General features: G+C 46.1%; 1 protein-coding gene across 7 annotated transcripts in view; it reads right to left on the reverse strand.

Annotated features, from left to right (window-relative positions):
* The window catches only part of LOC125030332 (F-actin-monooxygenase Mical-like), a 207,044-nt gene that overhangs the window by 63,856 nt on the left and 135,688 nt on the right, over positions 1–7,500 (reverse strand). The window lies entirely within an intron of this gene.

Here is a 7,500-nt window from a genome sequence, read left to right on the forward strand (position 1 = left end):
AAAAAAAAAAAAATCATATTAGCGTACATTTAAATATAATAATACATGATAAAAAAAAAAAAAAACTACGTTGACATTTTTATAGTTCTCCTTCGCTATTGTTTTACGAGCTTCAAAGTTCAGTCACATCTTGTCTCCAAAAGGAGTACCATGACGGGCCAAAATTGCACACCATCTCTCTCGCCTTTTCTCATGTCCTCTTGGCGATGCACTCAAAAAGCCAACTCTCGTAGATAATGCAAAACGCATACAGACACGCACATACACATTAATGATCGCTCACAAACGCATGCACATACGCGCGACTCTCTCTCTCTCTCTCTCTCTCTCTCTCTCTCTCTCTCTCTCTCTCTCTCTCTCTCTCTCTCTCTCTCTCTCTCTCTCTCTCTCTCTCACTTACTCACTCACTCACTCACTCACTCACACACACACAAAATAAAACACACAAACACAAACACACAAATATCTATTTATATATATATATTCATATATATATATATATATATATATATATATATATATATATATATATATATTCTGTGTTCCCATCAACCTTATTTTTTCTGTACCAACACAGCTTCTTTACAACCTCTAAGGCTTCGCTTGTACCCTTTAAGCTACCCCCAGTACTTAGAGCACGACCTCCAAAAGTAGCAAAGGTAGCAAACGCCTCTTTTATTAAGATTATCTTCTGTACCCATACCCCCACTCCACCCCCCAACGCTACCTTGTTGTACCCAAGATCAAATATCTTTCCCTCCCTCCCTTCCTCCCTCCCTTTCCCTTTCCCTTACCCCCCTTCCCTCCTTCCCTTTCCCTTACCCCCTTCCCTTTCCCTTCCCCTTTCCCCCTAACCCTTCCCTTACCCCCTCCGCCCTTCCTTCCCTCCCTTACCCTTAACCTTTCCCCCTTCCCTCCCCACTCCATCTCCATTCGAATCCCGAGAGAGACAATTAGAGTCACACCCTCCCCCAACTCACTTCTCGAACCCAAAATACCCTTGCACTCTCCCTCCCTAACCTCGGCCCTCCTCTTTCGCCCACCCGCCCCTCCCCTCCCATTCCACTTCCCTCCTTTATCTCCCACCATATTCCTACTGTTCTACTTCTCTCCTTTATCTCCCTTCACACTCTTGCCACCCTTTTCCCCTCCCTTTTCTGCTACTCATCTGCCTATATTTTAACCCACCATACCCTTCTCTTCGCTCTCCTCTTCCCTCCTTTACTACCCACTATTCCTCTCCTAATCCTCCCTCCTCTCCAACCCACCAAACCCTTCCTCCTACTTTATATCCCACTGCCCCCCTCTCTGCCTAACCCGTCCTCCCTCCCCCTCCCCCGTTTTTCAGCTAACGTCCCCCTCCCACCCCTATTCCCTCCCTCCTCTTTCATCCCCTCCTCCTCTCTCCTCCCTCATCACCCCCCCCTTCCCATCCCCTACTCCTCTACTCTCGGCCCAAGAGCATCCTCAGGAAACACACGAGAGACGCAATGATGTAACTCCGGTACCCCCCCACCCCCCCACCCCGAGGGTCACCGAGGCTTAGTCACGCTCCTCCTCAAGTGCCGCGGCTCCTTCGCCTACGCCTTAACCCTCATCACCTCATTCTTCGCGCATATACAAGTTGTTGATACAAGTTGATTGTGTGAGAGAGTAAGTGGGTGAATGAGGGACTGGGGGTGAGAGCTAGAATAGGATTGAAAGTCAAGGGAGTAAACGTTACTGACAATTCATTTATTTACTTATTCATTCATCTATGTATATAGTGTAATGCGATGTATGTCTGTATGCCGGGGGAAAGGGAAGCATAGAATAGGGGAGGCGGAGGAAAAAGAGAAAGAAAGAAAGAAAGAAAGAAAGAAAGAAAGAAAGAAAAGGGAGAGGGAGAGGGAGAGAGAGAGAGAGAGAGAGAGAGAGAGAGAGAGAGAGAGAGAGAGAGAGAGAGAGAGAGAGAGAGAGAGAGAGAGAGAGAGAGAGAGATAGAGAGATAGAGAAATAGAGAAATAAAGATAGAGAGAGAAATACAGAGAGAAATACAGAGAGAGAAAGAGAGAAATACAGAGAGAGAAAGAGAGAAATACAGAGAGAGAAAGAGAGAAATACAGAGAGAGAGAGAGAGAGAGAGAGAGAGAGAGAGAGAGAGAGAGAGAGAGAGAGAGAGAGAGAGAGAGAGAGAGAGAGAGAGAGAGAGAGAGAGAGAGAGACATAGGCAAAGGAAACAAATTGGAAGGGAATGAAAAGAAAGCACTACAAGACAGAAAAAAAAAAAAAAGAACACAAATAAGGAAACGGTGCATACAAGAGTGCATGCATGCGTGAATGCTCAACACGCAAGACATAGGAGGTAAGCAGGCCACGGAGCAAAAGAACGGAACAGAGCAATCTAACAGTAACAGGCAGATGACACGAACGATGACGACCCCTACGCCTCCCCTTCCCCCCTTCCCCCCTTCCCCCCTTCCCCCTCCCCCCTCCTTTCCCTCAATGGCAGAAAAAAATTATCTTAATCTCTTAGTCAAAAATGGACCACAGACAAAAATAAGTTTAAATCACTTGAACTGTAGTTGTAGCTGTGTATCATACGCTTAAAAAAAAAAAAAAAAAAAATCATTCTTATCACACCTCCATCGCCACGCCCCTCGCCACGCCTCTCGCCACGCCCCCTTTGGACCTCCCGCCCTTAACCTCCCTGCGTGCTTGTCCTCACTCAAGAGACGCGCTGCTCACCAACTCGCACTAAAGGCCCACAGCAATTTTCCTCAGCGGTAATACCATCAGATCACCATTCTTTCCACCTCTCTCAAAAGAAAAAGGAAAATAAACGAGACGAAAGGAAGACCGAAAACGAATGGAGAAAAAGGAGAAAGGAAAAAAAAAGACAAAACACAATGGAAAAGAAAGGGAGGAGAAAGAACCCAACAAAGCAGACTGAAACAACGAAAGAAAGAAAGAAAGAACCCAAAAGATAAAAAAAAAAAAAAAAACGAATAAAACCACGAAGAAAGGAAAATAAAAACAAATAATCAAAGAAATAAATAAAGATAGAAAGAAAGAAATAATGCCATATGCGAGGCTCCTCCCCGACTGTACACGGAGCCATCATCCCAGCGCTAACAGCCGCGTTGAGCCAAATGTGGAAGTGTTCGTGATTGAAACCGGCCTATTATTCACGCGTCCTCAGACTGGCAGAGGAACCGGAAAGGAGGGGGGGCAGGAGATAGAGGGAAGAGAGGAGGAAGAGAGGAGGAAGAGAGGAGGAAGAGAGGAGGAAGAGAGGAGGAAGAGAGGAGGAAGAGAGGAGGAAGAGAGGAGGGAAGGAGATAGAGGGAGGGAGGGAGGGAGGGAGGGAGGGAGGGAGGGAGGGAGGGAAGAACAGAGGAGAGAAAACGAAGAGGGGGGAAGGACGGGGGAGATAGAGAGGAGAGGGAAAGTGGGATGGAAGAAGGGGGAAGTGAAAGGAAGGAAGAAGAGGGAAGTGCAAGGAAGGAAGGAGGGAGAGCAATAGTGAGGGAGGAAGGGGAAGAGGGATGGAGGTCAGAGTGAGGGAGGATGGGAGAGACTGAAAGAGGGAGGTCAAGAGGGAGGGAGGAAGGGGGAGGGAGCGGGAATGAGGATAGGAGAAGGAGTGAAGAAGGAAGGGCGGAAGGGAAGAATGAGTGGCGATGAGATGCTGTGTAGTAGAGGGCACGATCACTAGATATTATCTGAAATTATTTAGTAATCTTGGTAGAGATCTCAGGAACCTACCTAACGACCGCATAATGTACATGCAGTCAGGCAAGTGTACAGGAACAAATACAAGAAAACACACACACACACACACACACACACACACACACACACACACACACACACACACACACACACACACCCACACACACACACACACACCTTTCTGACCCCATTACTTCCCAGCTTCTATTCGAGAAACGCGCCAGTTCCGATACATGGGGAATCAGAGGACCAAAAACAAACCAAACAAACAACTGAATAAACAAACAAAGTCACGTTCCCGAGGAAAATCAAGACACAAGAAAAACGACAACACAGCAAACAAACAAACATGTAAACAAATAAATATATCACATTCCCTATCAAATACAAACACCAACAACAAACACACATCGCCTCCTTAACTCAAGATCGCTAACGGCCAAAGGCGAAACCGTTACCCCGAGGCTGTGACTAAAGGGTAGAGGCGGGGGTGGGAGGGGCATGGGAGAGTAGGAGGGGCATGGGGGAGGAGGAGGGGCAACGGGAGGGGGAGCGGGGGTGGGGGAAGGGAAGGGGAAGAGGGAGCGAGGAAGAGGCCATAGGGGGGTTGACGATCACTTGCATCGTGTCGCTTGCAACACTAATCTGTCACGGGTTACTTGATCGAAGGCTATCGGGGTTCGAACTGATTAATGGCGACTGCCTTTTCCTCTTCCTCACCAACTTTTCTTCCTGCAAAACTCACCCAACTAACATGCGCGTACTATTTCTTCAGCCTTTATACTACAAGGGAAGATCCTATCATATCAGACAATTAACCAAAAGCAAAATAATTAAACAAACAAACAAGTAAACAACATATTACAAAGAACAGACAACCCAGCCACACTCGCCTTAGAAACAACAAAGCTCGCGGACGAAGGCCAACCCACTGCAAGCACAATGGACAACAAACATCTTTTGAATCCGTTTCCAATAAAAAAAAATAATAATAATAAAATACAGACAGGGCAATAACCCGCTATTAAACATCGACTTAACATTCCGCAAACACTTCAAAATTCGAACACTTTAAGAAGAAGATATAGAAGTGAAGGAAAAAAAGAAGAGAAAGAAGAAAAAGAAGAGGGAGATGAAAAAGAAGAAGAGGAAGAAGAAACAGAAGACGAAATAGAAATAATAGTAATAATAATATTAATAATATTATTACTACTACTATTAATAGTAATAATGATAATCATAATCACTATAATAATAATAATAATAATAATAATAATAATATCAACAGCATTAACAATGATGGTTATAACAACAACAACAACAACAACAACAACAATAATACGAAGAAAAAGACAGTAGACCAAGAAAAGAAGAAGAAAAAGCCATCAGACTTCGGAATGATTAATTAGGGACAAGGTCTAGTTAGGTCAGTTATCTCACGCTTAATTAGCCCCTCGACCGAAGCGGCCACCCAGCCCAGCAGCCCAGCGCGAAAGGGCGGGCCAGCAGCGCCACCGTGTCTAGGAGATCGAGAGCGAGATGCCCAGCGCGTCTGTCTGGGGGAGCTCTTGTGCCTAAGCGCCCCGGGGTCTTGGGGATATCGATGTGCTTTTCTCCTCGGAGCATATTGTTAAATTTAATAGTTATTCTTATCATGAATGTGTGCTACAATGACGGCGGTAAAAAGGCATATAGATTCAAAATGCAATGCCAAAAGCCTAGACCCCTTGCATCCCGGCAGCGAAGATATCCTGCTGCCCTACATAGTCGCCGCGACGGATAATACACGGGCCTTGGTATCTTCAACGTGCACTCCCGGGAAGATAATTCACCTACTTTTTTCTTTCTCTTTCTCTCCCCCCCCCCCCCCCTCGGTCTCTTTCTTTCTTCTTCCCTTCGAGTCTATTAGTCAGTCAGTCAGTCTGTCTGTCTGTCTGCCTCTCTCTTTTTCTTCCTCTTTCTCTCTCTCTTTTTCTCCATCTCTCCCTCCCTCCTCCCTCCCCCCTCCCACTCTCTCTCCCTCTCCCTTACACCAACTCACACAAGAAGGAAAGAAAACCCCGCATCCGTCATCATCTTCGCCTCTTTTCCCTCTTTCTCCTTCACGCAGTCGCAATTATTGGCAATTTCGCTTTTTGGTTGCGAGAGGGACCTTGAGCTGTCTGCAACGTCTTCAACACGCACGGCCGAGATAATCACATTCTGCGTCTGCATATTCAACCTCTTCCTTTTTTTCTCCCCTTCCTCCTCGTTTTCCTCCTTCTACCATGTACAATCTTCAAGTCTTTCCCCTTCCCACTCTTCGCCTCCATCAGGCCGAATCAATAACAATTAATCAGATCAATCAAACTAAACAATTTCCAGTTACCAAAACCTATCGTTTTCCCATCAACTAGCTTCACCATTAATACCCATCCTCTTCACTTCTCCTCCTCCTCCTCCGCCACTTTTGCTCCTCTTTCTCCCAGCACTCTACAGCCTCTCTCTTCAATTCTTTTCTTCTTTCTCCTCCACTTATACCCTCCTCCCTCCACTTCTTTTTTCCTCCTCCCTTCATCCCTATCCTCTTTCTTCCTTCACTCCTATCCTCCTTCCCCTTTTCCCTTCACTCCTATCCTCCTTCCCCTTCTCCCTCTACTCCAACCCACCCTCTCCTCCCCCCCTCCCTCCAACTTCCCCTCTCCCTCCTCCTTCCACTTCACGCCTACACCTGCTTCCCGACATGTTACACGCTACATAACTACACGGCATCACACGCAAAACATACTAATAAAGCCTTGCGAGTTAGCCCCAACCCGGCTATCTTCCGCGCTCATGTTTTCCCCCGGCCGCCCTTGTCAGTAGGTGATTGTTGTCTTAACCGCGGCCTGTTCTCATCTCCCTCAGTCCCAATATCATCTTTCTCTAGTCTTCTGCAATAATCGTCGTCTTCTCTTCTTCTTCTTCAGGAGGAGGAGGCAAAGTAGCAAGCAGCAGAGAGGGAAGAGTGGGAGGAGTAGGAGGAAAAAAAGAGGAAGAGGAGGAAGAAAAAGAGCAGGAGGAGGAAGAAAAAGAGGAGGAGGAGGAAGAAAGAGGAGGAAGAGGAAGAAGAATAAGAGGAGGAGGAAGAGGAAGAAGAATAAGAGGAGGAGGAAGAGGAAGAAGAATAAGAGGAGGAGAAGGAAGGAAGGGGAGGAGGATGAGATCAAGAATGTAGAGCGAACGAAAGCGAGCTAACCCAAGAAAAGAAGGAAGAAGAAAGAGAGGAGGGGGGGGGGGGGAGCAAGTGCAGTTTCTTGGCAAAAGAGAGATAATCTATGAAGATAAAATACGAGATTCCGCCGGATGCCAATAAATCTTCAGCGGTCACTTTATAGTCTTCCCAAATACAAAAATAATATCACTCGCAAGAATACTGACTCGTTTGTGCACCTGTTCCTTTTACCACAATCAAACAGTAATTTAAAAAAGAAGTGGACAGAGAGAGAGAGAGAGAGAGAGAGAGAGAGAGAGAGAGAGAGAGAGAGAGAGAGAGAGAGAGAGAGAGAGAGAGAGAGAGAGAGAGAGAGAGAGAGAGAGAAAGGGCCCCCTCAGCGCCTTTCAAAAGAACCAAAGACCTACTGCTCACAGCTCCCTTACGAGGTCATTTCCGATCGGGCCGGCTATCACGAGGCACGGAATTCCTCCACACAAAATGAAGGCCTCAAAGTTCGGTTGTGGTCGAATTATCAAGTCGATTTTTTTATATGATGAAATATCATTTTTGCTTTTCTTATTATATATGAATAGAATGACCTAAATTACCCA

The sequence above is a fragment of the Penaeus chinensis genome, chromosome 2 (assembly GCF_019202785.1).
Source record: "Penaeus chinensis breed Huanghai No. 1 chromosome 2, ASM1920278v2, whole genome shotgun sequence".
Lineage (NCBI taxonomy): Eukaryota > Metazoa > Arthropoda > Malacostraca > Decapoda > Penaeidae > Penaeus > Penaeus chinensis.